Below are 14,683 nucleotides of genomic sequence, written 5' to 3'. Positions count from 1 at the left end.
AATAGACAAGAAACTTGAAGGAAGGACATTTTTATCATTGTAATCTTCATGCCAAATAAATTGTTTTGTATATAGTGAGTACTTAATAAATGCTTCCTGAATTATATTGAGTTATTTTTTAAATAGTTTTATTTATTTATTTTTAAATTTCGACATTCATTTTCACAAAATTTTGAGTTCCAAAATTTCTCCCCATCTTTTCCCTCCCCCACCCCATAACACCTTGCATTCTGATTACTCCTTCCCTCAATGTGCCCTCCCTTCTATCACACCCCACCTTTCCCTTATCCCCATCTTTTCTTTTTTCTTGTAGGGCAAGATAAATTTCTGTACCCCATTACCTGTATTTCTTATTTCCAAGTTATATGCAATAACAATTCTCAACATTTGTTTCTAATACTTTGAATTCCAACTTCTCTCCCTCCGTCCCTTCCCACCTATCTCCACTGAGAAGACAAGCAATTCAATACAGGCTATATATGTGACGTTTTGCAAAAGACTTACATAATAGTCATGTTGTGTAAGACTAACTATGTTGCCCTCCATCCAACCCTGTCCCTCCCTTTTTATTCCTATTCTCTCTTTTGACCTTGTCCCTTCCCAAAAGTGTTTACTTTTAGTTACTCCCTTCTGCCATTTGTGCTCCCTTCTATCATCTCCCTCCGCTCACTTGTCCCCTTCTTTCCTATTTTCTTGTAGTGTAAGATAGATTTTCATACCAAATTTAGTGAGCATGTTATTCTCTCCTTATGCCATATGTGAAGAGAGTAAGCTTCACTTTCCCCCTCTCACCTCCTCCTTTTTCTCCTCTGTTGAAAAAAGATTTTTCTTATCTCTTTTATGAGTGAGTCTGCCCCATTCCATTTCTCCCTTTCTCCTTCCAATTTTCCTCTCTCACCCCTTAATTTTATTTTATTTTTTTATGGATATCATCTCTTCTGATTCAACTCAACCTGTACTCTCTGTCTATGTGTGTGTGTGTGTGTGTGTGTGTGTGTGTGTGTGTGTGTGTGTGTGTGTGTGCGTGCGTGTTTGTGTGTGTGTGTGTATAATCCCTCCACCTACTCAAGCACAGAGAAAAGTCTCAAGAGTTGCAAATATTATCTTTCCATATAGGAATGTAAACAGTTCAGCTTTAGAAAGTCCTTTATGATTCTCTTTCCCATTTACCTCTTCATGCTTCTCTTGATTTTTGTGTTTGAAAGTCAAATTTTCTATTCAGTTCTGGTCTTTTCATCATGAATTCTTGAAAGTCCTCTATGTCAATGAATGACCATTTTTTCTTTTTTCTTTTTTTTTAACACAGTTCTTATCACATAAAACAATTCCAACTTTTGGTCAAGTGATACTTCTTTTAAAGCATTTACAATATAGACCACAAACAATGTTTTTTTTTTTATCATTAACCAGTTGAAACACAAATAACTATGTATGGTAACTTCACAAGCCCTTGACCTAATTGTCTCCACACTATTACTAAGAATTAAAGGATCCTAACTTATTGTTGTTGTTCTAAAATCCTAAGCCTAATAGCTTAATTTTAGACTTAACTTCAGATGTTCCCTTACCAACAATCTATAATTTAATAGACCTGGTATTAAGCTTATAAATATTTTGACTACAGGAAATTGCCACTAAGAGTAGGGACATTGCAGGGAAACAATGTTTCCCCAACTTCATGTCAATTCCAGGCAGGAGTAGATTGTCACCTTGCATTCAGTCAGGCTTAAAATCTGCCAAGTGTCAGTGGGGAAACTGAGTCAAGAGAATTTTACTTCAGTCCAGGCTGAACAGCCGTTCTCCCACCCTTCCCATGAGATCCCCTTTTTCAGTTCATACCAGCATCTCACAGGCTTACTGGCATCATGGATTGGAGGCTCAGACCGCCTTTCTTGGTATCTGTACCTGGAGTTAGATTCAGAAGAACAGTCAGTTAATAGCTCCATAGCATCTTAAAATATCAAGTTCCAATAACCAGGTTTCAGATATGACTATAATTTCACATTGGCTAAGGAACATCTTTTGAAGCAAGTCTTAAGTGACTTACATGTCTTTCTATACATGTTCTAGTTCCTGATTAAATAACAATCATAAAATCAAATTTACCATTAAAACTTTAACTTTTCCATCAATACCAAATTTTATCTGAGGTTACCTGATTCTAGGAAATTTAGACTAAAATTCTTTTCCCCAAACTAAACATGACTCTGATTTAGTCTCAGTAATTAATTCAGCCAATTGTTTTAATACTAATTGCTTTTATATCACTTTGTAACATGTCCAATTTTTCTCCCCTTCTCTCCCCTCCCTCCACCCCCAATACCTTACATTCTGATTATCCCTTCCCTCAATGTACCCTCCCTTCTATCAAACCCCACTCTTCCCTTATCCTCATCTGCTCTCTTTTCTTGTAGGGCAAGATAAATTTCTATACCCTATTACCTGTGTTTCTTGTTTCCCGGGTATATGCAATAATAATTCTCAACATTCATTTCTAATACTTTAAATTCCAACTTCTCTCCCTCTCTCCCTGCCTACTCATCCCCACTGAGAAGGCAAGCAATTCAAGACAGACTAAATATGTGTTGTTTTGCAAAAGACTTCCATAATTATCATGTTGTATAATATTAACTATATTGTCCTCTATCCTGCTCTCTTCCCCCTTATTTTTTATTCCCTCATTTGACCTTGTTCCTTCCCAAAAGTGTTTTTCTAGTTACTCCCTTCTCCCATTTGCCCTCCTTTCTATCATTCCCTTCACCCCACTTGTCACCTACTCCCCTACTTTCCTGTAGCATAAGATAAATTTTGATAACAAATTTAGTGAGTATATTATTCCCTCCTTAAGCCATATGTGGAGAGAGTAGCTTCACTTTTCCCTCTTCCTCTTCTCCCTTTTCTCCTCCATTGAACAAGATTTTTCTTATCTCTTTTATGAGTTATAGCCTGCCCCATTCCATTTCTCTCTTTCTCCTCCCAGTATTTTCCTCTCTCACCCCTTAATTTTTATTGTAATTTTTTTGTAGATATCATATCTTCTGATTCAACACAGCTTGTACTCTCTGTCTATGTGTGTGTGTGTGTGTGTGTGTGTGTGTGTGTGTGTATGTGCAATCCCTCCACCTACCCAAATACTGAGAAAATTCTCAAGAGTTATAAATATTTTTTTTCCATGTAGGAATGTAGACAGTTCAGGTTTAGAAAGTCTTCTTTGATTTCTCTGTCCTGTTTACCTTTTCATACTTCTCTCGATTCTTGTGTTTGAAAGTCAAATTTTCTCTTCAGTTATGGTCTTAAAGTCCTCTGTATCACTGAATGACCATTTATTCCCTTGAAGTATTATACTCAGTTTTGCTGGGTAGGTGTCTGAGCCCAATTTAAGTTCCCTTTGGAGGCCTGGGAGGCAGGGGCCTTGACTTCCTGTGACAGTATACCTTGTTCTTCCTCATCTGAAAGGATGGAAGGAGACACCTGTTCACCAAGAGAGTAACCTTCTATGGTCTTATTTTTTTCCCCTTTTTTGGACATTTTCCCAGCCAGTTACTTGACTTCTAAATCCTTTGTCAAGAGGATGGTCCTATTGTCCCTCCTTTTCCCAGTGCTGGGCTCAAGGCTCAGATTCACCTAGCTGGGAAAGCCTTCCCATAATGACCTTTGAAGTTTTCTTTGTCACTTGTGGGTTGAGGGATCTGGGACCCTCCCTGTTGGGCATTCTGCCACAGAGGCTTGTTCTGGTTCTGTTCCTCCATGCGCTGCACAGCCAGGGCTGGGCTCCACTCTGCTCAGTGGAATAGACCTTTCCTGTAGGCCTTCCAGGTTACCTTTGGCTGGAAATCTCTTTCACTCTGTTGTTCTGTGGCTTCTACTGCTCTAGACTTTGTTGAGAGTCATTTTTTACAGGTATTTTTGTGGGCTGTGGGGGAAGCACTAGTGTATATGCATCTTTCTACTCTGCCAACTTGGCTCCACTTCTGATTATATTGAGTTATTGAACACTTGCTTGAATCCAATGCTTATGCATTCATTTGGAAAATCTTTATTAAGGGTCAAAATGTATGAAACACAGTGCAAGTCACTGAGTGGGTACAACAAGACATAAGAAATGATTTTTAACCTCAGGGAACTCACCAGCTAGTAGAGTGGATGACACTATATAAATATAATTAGAGAGAGAGATAAGTCTGTCCTCATTTTTCATTGGGGAGACATGAAATGACTTCACAGAGGAGATGACATTTAAAATGGACCTTAAAGGAGGTAGAGATGGTAGGCTCAATTCATTCATTGTAAATTCAAACCCATCATCAGATATTTATTAGCTGTGTGACACTGGGCAAGTCACTTAACCCTGTCTGCCTCAGTTTCATCATCTATAAAATGATCTGGAGAAGAAAGTGGCAAATCAGTCCGATATCTTTACCAAGAAAATTCCAAATGGGATTGAGAGTCAGATATGACTGAAAAATGACAAGACAAGATGTTTTAACAAGATTAATCTGGAAGATGATGTCCCTGATATTGTAAAAGATTGAAGACAAAAGGAAAAGGAGAGGATGAGATGGATAGATAGCATCATGGAAACAACGAACATGGGCTGGCACTGAATTCAGGAGATGGAAAAGGATTAGAAAGGTTTGGTGTACTGTGGTCCATGGGGTTATGAAGAGTTAGACATGACTGAACTACAAAAATCTAGACAAGTTCTTCAGGACAGACTGAAATAGAAGAGCTAGGGTAGTGGTCATAGAATTGGAAAAGGGATTACAAACACAAAAGATACTTCTAAGGAAAAATCAGCAAGATTTTTGTGGTTGATTGCATAAAGGATATGACTGAACAGGACTCTAAGGTATCAAATCAGAATGGATGAAAGTGTTTTGGATAAAAGGTTGGAAGAGGGAACTAGCATGTGAAAAATGGAGGCCTAATTCATTATTGGCCATACATAGCTGTGCCTCCTTCTGGGACACTATGCACCAAGAAGGAGTAATTTAATTTAGGCATAACGTTACTGTTGTTTTGGGGAGAGGCAGGAGATGTGGTAACCTAGCTAGTAACACACAGAAGTTAACCAGTGGAATCAAAGGGGAGCAAAAACACACTTTAGCTTCTTCCCAAAAGGCCCTGAGCCAGCGCCTCTTTGGTTAGTACATGGCTGGGGAATGTACCTGAAGTACATATATACATATCCTGCTGATGAGTAGATTGTCTCTAGGGCTTCTGTGATGCATGTAGAGGAATTCCTGGAATAGCAGCCAGGGCTGGTCCAACATTTGCCAGCTGATATGATGGATCTCTGTCTATGAATGATGAACTCATATCTTGTATCATAGGTTTTGAGGTTCCTGCTTATTGGGAGTAAAGCCTCCTTGGAGCACCAATCCAATGTTCTTACAGGCAACTCTTAATGTTTTTCACATCTATTCAAGGGAAGATGCCATTTTCATAACTGTCATAATTAGATAAATCAAATACAAAATACAACATGACTGTCAAAGTTGGAACTGTTCAAATAAAAAGAAAACAGGACAATCCAACCCAAAGCCTAGGGGATAAGTGTGAGTGTGCATGAACAGGACCTAGCTTCTGATAACTTTTTTCCTTTAAGGAGCAAAAGTAGTTGTGGCTCACTTACACTGACCTACCATCACAGAGGCCTAGCCTACAATTCATGACCAAACCACCCTTTCTTTTTTTGCAGAGAACAAATGTTTAGATCTTTGATCACACTGTAAGACAGAATGAGTGGTGCTTAATTTCTCTGAACAGCTTTTTTCAAAAATCCTTTGTTACAGGGCTTGACTTTCTGGGTAGAGGAAGAAAGCAGAATACATTTGGAAAGGAAAATTATTTCTAAAAATCTATAAAATACATCTTTTTATTTTTTTTTTTATTATTAAATTTATTTATTTAACTTTTAACATTCATTTTCACAAAATTTTGGGTTACAAATTTTCTCCCCTTTTATCCCCTCCCCCCCCAAACACCAAGCATTCTAATTGCCCCTATGGCCAATCTGCTCTCTCTTCTATCATCCCTCTCTGCCCTTGTCTCCATCTTCTCTTTTGTCCTGTAGGGGCAGATAGCTTTCTATACCCCTTTACCTGTTTTTCTTATTTCCTAGTGGCAAGAACATTACTCGACAGTTGATCCTAACACTTTGAGTTCCAACTTCTCTTCCTCCCTCCCTCCCCACCCCTTCCCTTTGGAAGGCAAGCAATTCAATATAGGCCATATCTGTGTAGTTTTGCAAATGACTTCCATAATAGTTGTGTTGTATAGGACTAACTATATTTCCCTCCATCCTATCCTGTCCCCCATTACTTCTATTCTCTTTTGATCCTATCCCTCCCCATGAGTGTCGACCTCGAATTGCACTCTCCTCCTCATGCCCTGCCTTCTATCATCCCCCCCACCCTGCTTGTCCCCTTATCCCCCACTTTCCTGTATTGTGAGATAGGTTTTCCTACCAAAATGAGTGTGCACTTTATTCTTTTCTTTAGTGGAATGTGATGAGAGTAGACTTCATGTTTTTCTCTCACCTCCCCTCTTTATCCCTCCACTAATGAGTCTTTTGATTGCCTCTTTTATGAGAGATAATTTGCCCCATTCAATTTCTCCCTTTCTCTTCCCAATATATTTCTCTCTCACTGCTTGATTTCATTTTGTTTTAAAGATATGATCCCAACCTATTCAATTCACTCTGTGCACTCTGTCTCTATGTATGTGAGCGTGTGTGCATGTGTAATCCCACCCAGTACCCAGATACTGAAATGTTTCAAGAGTTACAAATATTGTCTTTCTATGTAGGAATGTAAACAGTTCAGCTTTAGTAAGTCCCTTATGACTTCACTTTGCTGTTCACCTTTTCATGGTTCTCTTCATTCTTGTGTTTGAAAGTCAAATTTTCTTTTCAGCTCTGGTCTTTTCATCAAGAATACTTGAAAATCCTCTATTTCATTGAAAGACCATTTTTTCCCCTGAAGTATTATAGTCAGTTTTGCTGGGTAGGTGATTCTTGGTTTTAGTCCTAGTTCCTTTGACTTCTGGAATATACTGTTCCATGCCCTTCGATCCCTTAATGTAGAGGCTGCTAGATCTTGTGTTATCCTGATTGTATTTCCACAATACTTGAATTGTTTCTTTCTAGCTGCCTGCAGTATTTTCTCCTTGACCTGGGAACTCTGGAATTTGGCCACAATGTTCCTAGGAGTTTCTCTTTTTGGATCTCTTTCAGGCGGTGTTCTGTGGATTCCTTGAATATTTATTTTGCCCTCTGGTTCTAGAATCTCAGGGCAGTTTTCCTTGATAATTTCATGAAGGATGATGTCTAGGCTCTTCTTTTGATCATGGCTTTCAGGTAGTCCCATAATTTTTAAATTGTCTCTCCTGGATCTATTTTCCAGGTCTGTTGTTTTTCCAATGAGATATTTCACATTATCTTCCATTTTTCCATTCTTCTCTCTTTGTTCTGTGATTTCTTGGTTTTGCATAAAGTCATTAGCCTCCATCTGTGCCATTCTAATTTTGAAAGAACTATTGTCTTCAGTGAGCTTTTGAATCTCCTTTTCCATTTGGCTAATTCTGCTTTTGAAAGCATTCTTCTCCTCATTGGCTTTTTGAACCTCTTTTGCCAATTGAGTTAGGCTAGTTTTTAAGGTGTTAATTTCTTCAACATTTTTTTGGGTCTCCCTTAGCAGGGAGCTGATCTGCTGTTCATGCTTTGACTTCATGTCTCTCATTTCTCTTCCCAGCTTTTCCTCCACCTCTCTAACTTGATTTTCAAAATTCTTTTTGAGCTCTTCCATGGCCTGAGCCCATTGGGTGGGCTGGGACACAGAAGCCTTGATTTCTGTGTCTTTGCCTGATGGTAAGCATTGTTCTTCCTCATCAGAAAGGAAGGGAGGAAATGCCTGTTCGCCAAGAAAGTAACCTTCTATAGTCTTATTTCTTTTCCCTTTTCTGGGCATTTTCCCAGCCAGTGACTTGACCTCTGAATATTTTCCTCACACCCACCTCACCTCCTGATCCTCCCAGCCCGTGTTTGTGGTCTGAGATTCAAATGCTGCTTCCAGCCTCAGGGCTTTTGGCGGGGGCAGGGCTGCTATTCAGTATGAGATTATGATCTGGTGCTGAGATCGGGGCAGGGCCACCTCTCAGGCTCAGTTCCCTCAGGGGGTTTATGCGCAGACCTTCCGCAATGGATTCAAGCTCCCGCCCGCTTGGGGAGCCCCTGTCTGCAGCCGCCTCTCAGCTTCTACCTCCCGGGGGGGGGGGCCTGAATTATGGGGGCACCCCACTCCCCTCTTGACCCGCCAAAGAGACTCTCTCACCCACCCCTGTCACCTGTGGGTGGAGGGACTTGTGCGGCCGCTGGAGATCCAGTCCCTGAAGCCTGCTTGGATCTGTTTCTCTCGGTGCCACAGCCGTGGCCGCAGCAGGTCTGGGCTGGGCTTTGTGTCTGCAGCTCGACGGACCTTTTGCGAGAGGTTTGCAGATCCCTCTGTGGGTGGAGGGACCCGCATGGCCGCTGGAGATCCTGTCTGTGAAGCCTGCTCGGATCTTTTCCTTTCGGTGCCGCGGCCGCGGCAGGGCTGCACTCAGCTCCCAGTCCCGGCGCCCAGTCCGCAGCGCGAAGGACCCCCCGCGAGAGGTTTGCAGGTCTCTCTGGAACAGAAATCTCCCTCGCTCCAATGTTCTGTGGCCTCTGGGTGCGGAATTCGCCGTGAGTTACTTCCCTGTAGCCATTCTATGGGTTGTGGGTTCAGAGCTATGTGTATGTGCGTCTTTCTACTCCGCCATCTTGGCTCCGCCCCCCAAAATACATCTTTTTAAAAGAAACCATCAGCTCTTCAAGCTATTGGTAGTGAAATTTCTGAATTTCTGGTTTAATCTGTATTTCCTGGTATTCATGACTTCTGGGCTTCAACCACATTTTTTCTTAACCCATCATCCCAGCTTCATTCTCTTGACTCCTACCTTCTGACTTGATGCTCTGGCTTCATCTTTTGCTCCCTTTGTAAGTGTTGAAGTTCAATATCAAATTCACATAATTTTAGAACCAAAGGATTTCAAAGCTGGAAAGGTTCTCAGGAATCTGATCCATACCTTTGGAGGAATCCATTTTATTATATGTATGTATGTGTATATATATATATGTATATATATATGTATATATACATATATATATACATATATATATACACACACATACATACACATACATATGCATGCATACATATAATATTTATTTGTAATATATTTTATATAGCATAAATATATATTTATATATAATATATTGCATATATTTATAATATAAAGTTCATGTGGCTCTCTAGCTTTTGTTCGAAGACCTCCAACTTAAATATTCATAGTTGCTGCAACTGGACCTCAACTATCACAATGCCGGGACAATTCACCATTTTGTTTCCCCTCCTCTGAATACTCTTCTGTTCTTACTAATATAACAACCATTTGTGGGGTGTGTGGGATGCATCCTGCACATTGTAACTTCTTGCCTCCCTCATCTAGAAGTATGGATGTACTCTCTGGATTGGTTCCACTCATTCTAACCTGTTCTCATACTAGCAACTCTAGATTCCTGGAGAAAGATAGTTGCCATACAGTTACACTCAAATTCTCTGAGCATCCTAGGAGTAATCCTGTTCAGGAAAAAAAACAATTCATCCTACTGAGCAAATTAGTTTTTGAGCCCCCAATGTTGTTTTTCTATTTATCCAACTATCATTAATTGTGACACTTTTGATCATAAATATAATCAATCACTTAATAATAAAGCAAAAAAGCCAATAACAACAATAATAATATGTATAGACACTGAATTTTTAAAAGCAAATGTACAAATGATAAAATGCATCATAATGCCTACATAAACCTGGGTTAACCTGTCCTGTCAATGTGCTCATTGTCTGTAGGGCAAGAGTTGGCTCACCCTTGCAGGAAACTTATAGGCAAGCACATGAAGAAGGATATCACATATACTAGAGGGAAATTCATAACTCTGAACTGTGTGTTTAGATGCCATTGGTTCATTCAGAAACACTTACATGACATGAAAGTGCTTCATTAGTAATTACTCCTCACTGATTTACAACTGGGCAAATCCTCTTCATTTTTTGAACTGAGTAACATTTACAAGTCTTTTCAATATACCATCCAACACCCTGAAAGTGTGTTCAAGAAGTGTTATTTCTTAAGGGATGGTGGTTTCCTTTAAGCCAGAGAACTACAAAACATTTCAATTTGATCCTCTGATCAAGGCAAACCAACCTAGATAGCTTTTCTGTCACCAAAATTCTTCATTGTTCAATTTTATGTCAGCATCTCTTCCTGTGTATCATCTTCATAATTTGTCTTTTCTCTTTCTGTTTTTCCCTTTCAGGACAAAGGAGGGCATGGAAGTACCAAAAAGCGCTTCTGAGATTATTTATTTCTGTTTAGCAATTAGAGGCAAAGAAGAGCAATATGTGCAAATGAAGCTCTGTTCCTTTGAGGTTGGGTCTATCCTCCAGTCAATCAGAAATGAAGGACCTGAAGCCTTCTGTTAGATGACTGCTCCAAATACCTCTTTTCATTACATATCTCTGACAGAGTTACTTTTCCTGTCCCCTGATGTTTTTCTAATCTTTACTTCTAGGTTCTTTTCTCTACATTGTGAGCATCAAATTTCTATATCCTAACACTTATACCCTTATCAGAGGTCTAAATCAGAGCCTTCTGTCACTCAGTGACCTACCTTTCACTTAAGAAGGTAACAACTCACCACATTTCCCTTAAGAAACTGACAGTTTTTCTTCAATCATTCCTCAGTCTCCAATCTTATGATTTCTCATATTTTTAGTTTTACTATCTCAAATCTTTTTTTTTTTACTATCTAAAGTCTTAAAACTATATGCAAATAAACTGAAGGACCATAATGTCCTGCAGCACTATGTTTTCAAAACAGCCTTGTTATTTTATGTCTTTGAAACTGCCTCTTCAAACTCATATTTTCCAGTTTTTATTAAATAAAAGTTATTTTTCTGTCCCTTTAAGCAATCAAACTTCATATGCAGATAAGGCATCATTTTACATCTTTTACAAGGCAATGTAAGCCTCTATATTTATTCCACAGTTCATTTTCTATCTAAAATTATTTAAATACCTTCTGGAAAGTTTTTAAATACAGATATTTTAACAACTTTTACTAAATTAAAATCTTTTGTTATTTTCTATAGGCATCAAAATGTTCATGTAACACAAAAACAATATCTTGCATCTTTTACCCTTCTGAAACAACGCATTGTCTTTACACAGAAGTACTTTCCTTCCCCTTCTAGCACTAACCTGAATGCACAATACCTTAAAGGGACAGTATCTTACATAAAAATGTGGAACTCAGAACTGAAAGGACACAGTGAATATGTAGGTAGACATAATCTCCCTTTCTTTTAAGCAATATAACAACCACAAAAACAAACAAACAAACCCAAAAACAACAAAGCAAAAACCTTGGCTCTAAAGTAAGACTTCCGTGTTGCTTCTGTTTCTGATTCTGTTATCCAAAAAAATCTTGCTCTACCTATGCACAGATACTACCAAGTACCTCATCTGTTTAACCTACATCTGACTGATGAAAGCAGCTGATCAGTTTGACAACAAGAAATGTATTTTCTGTGTAACCTAAGGGATACAATGTGATGGAGCAAGAAGTCAACACATGGAGTGACTTGGTATCCTGCACTGGCTGAGGCAGTGCCGATTTTTTACTGTGTTCAGGGGAATTGTCCAAGGCACGCTATGTTATCTATGGGATTCCTATATTCTTATAAGCAAATTATGAAGTTAGTGACTTCCTCCGTGAATGACCACATCTAAACCTTATTTGTCGTTATGATATTTCTCAAAATATTACAATTGTCAATATTTTTTTCTACACCTTGGAATCAGAACTCCTCTCCTAGAGCAAAGTTCTGGCCTTGGAAAAGGCTCCCATCAATCCTTCAGCCATAAAGTCACTTAGCCCAGGGTAAGACTAAAGGGGGAAGCTAGGCGATACAGTGGTTAGAGTGCCAGGCTTGAAGTTGGGGAGATTCATCTTTTCAAGTTCAGATATGACTTCAAGCACTTACCATCTGTTTGACACTGGTCAAGTCACTTAACCTTGTTTGCCTCAGTTTCTTCATCTGTAAAATGAGCTGGAGAAGGAAATGGCAAACCATTTCAGTATCTCTGCCAAGAAATCCCCAAATGGGGTCACAAAGAGTTGGACTAAAACCAACTGAACAACAAAAGGGCCAAAGGATTGTTGACACATCCTCTGGTCAAGATTCCCCAATACCCTGTCCAGCAACTATATCCTAGAATTTAATCTGGGAGCACTGTCACTCCTAGCTCTGTTTAATTTGAATACATGTAAATAATGGGGCTAAAATTTGGTCATCTTTGTCTTCCCCTTTTTACTTGCTCTAAGGTCTGAAGCAGCTTTGTCAGCTAGAATGAAAAGAATAAAGGATGTCTGGTGACTTCTGTCCCTCTCTTTTCCAACTTTTCTGCTTATTTAACTGTTTGGTTAACATCACAAAGGGAGTAGGAAAACTTAGACTTGAGGTGATATTAGCCAAGATACACCTTATTTTCTACCACTGTAAGGACAGACAGACAGATGGACAGACAGGTCTTCTCACTGTTCTGTGATCAGGACACCCTCATTATTGCCTCCAGGCTTTTGCTCACGTCTTTCTTCCTGGAATCATTCCTCTTTTCTCATCTCTATCTCTTTACATTCTATTCCTCCTCCAAGGCTCAGCTCAGTAAAGCCCCCTCCATCCTGTGTTCTTGGACCACATGCATTCCCAATGGTCTCTCTCTCTCCTTTAAATTCTGTAACAGCTTCAATTTGTTCCTCTTCTGTGACTTGAAATATAGCTTATATAATTAATTGTGGTTGCTGTAATCTCTTGTTTGGTTGCTAACCTTTTCATCAGAACATCTTTCCTCTTCCTGGCTAGACTTTAAACTACTTGAAGGCAGGAACCACATATTATAAATAAGCTTTGTATTCCACATCGCATGTATCTAGTGAAATACACAATAGCCATTAGTTGTAGTCATGCATATGTTACATATGGTGGAGGTGCATGGTATGGGAGAATGGATGTGAGGAAGAATGAGTGGGAATATCTTAGAGAGGTTTTCAAAGAAATACACAGATAGGAAGATAAAGAGGCTCCTCTAGTCATACTATCCAGGTATGCATAGAGAGAAATAGTTCCTTATCTCCATCTGGACATTAATTTCTATTTAAGGTTCTTTTTCCTTTCTCCTGGTCTTTACTCCTTCAGGTTTTTCTACACATTCTTCATCTCCTCGGGAAGAAACAGCTCTTTCTTCCTTCTGAGACCCAAGACTTGCACACAGCTTGGATCAGGGCCTGTTGGAGGGCCAGTACCACCTAACAGGCTGGGCAATGGGGGGTACCAGGTGATGAATGAATGCATGTAGAGCAAGGTAATAAACGGGAGCCCCAGTCATGTAATCTTCCATTAAAATGAAATGCATACCGGGCACATGGCATTTCTGCAGCTTGTACCCTCTCCCACAGAAGATCATGAATAAAAGAGGGAAGTGTACTGCTGACAGATGCCAGCATGCATAAAGGACACTTCCTATAAAGGCAAAGCTCCGGCTAACAGATGGACTAAAGATGTGAGATGCAGGAAGATTTACCAGTCTAAATAATTCAAGGGAATGTCGTATGGCAAGCCAGCACTTTTCGAAGGGAGCCAGCAGAAGGTACAGATGGAAAGGCAGGCCAGGCCTTTCCCACAAACCCATTAAGAACGATACTTGTCTGAGAGGCAGTATGTCGAGGAAGGCACCAGGAGAGACTGGCAAATGGGAAATTTGCCTCTAGAGCTTGTCCCGCAAGGTCAAAAGCAGAGTTAATGGTGAAGAGTGTGACTTTTTGGTGAGACAGGGAGGGGCTTTTATCTGCTTTGTCTTTTTGCCCTCCCCTAAAGCTCCTCCTCACTTACCTGCCTAAGTTTCTTCCCATCCCCCTCTTATGTGAAGAGATGCCACTGGGTGTTTCTGAAGCCAGACAATGCCCCAGTGATCATGCTGGCCAGATTTCAGTCTGTTGATGCCTTCCATTCCAAATGAGGCACTGGAAGGACTGAGGCAAAAGTTTAAATTTTAGGTCCCAGAGAGAAATTTTGCAAAGGGTGCCTGCCTGCCCAGACAATGCCTGCCAGAATGTATTATCACCCTCTGTGAATTTCCAGGGACATTTATTTCCTATTCCACTCATTGGAAAATCAATCATAAACTTCATAAACCTGAAGAAAATTTGTTTTATATAAAGGCTACAGACTAGATCTATGATTTCATTGTTATAGGGTACTCCCATGTAAGGGAACTCTCTCCTCTATTGCGTGTCACCTTCTTCTCTACAACTTATGGTCTTAAATAATTAATTCCCTAAAACACTGAGAGGTTAAATATTTGTCCATAGTCACATATAGGTAGCATATGTCAGAGACAGAATTTTCATACTGCCTTTCTCTCTCTCTCCTTACAGAAACTGATCTACATACTGATCTATATTTCTACATCTATAGATATCTAAATAAAGCTGTGTATATGTCTACAGATATGGATAAAGATATGTAGTTATAGACAG

The sequence above is a fragment of the Notamacropus eugenii genome, chromosome 2 (genome assembly GCF_028372415.1).
Source record: "Notamacropus eugenii isolate mMacEug1 chromosome 2, mMacEug1.pri_v2, whole genome shotgun sequence".
In the NCBI taxonomy this organism is placed as follows: domain Eukaryota; kingdom Metazoa; phylum Chordata; class Mammalia; order Diprotodontia; family Macropodidae; genus Notamacropus; species Notamacropus eugenii.
Note: the sequence above shows the minus strand (reverse complement) of the source record.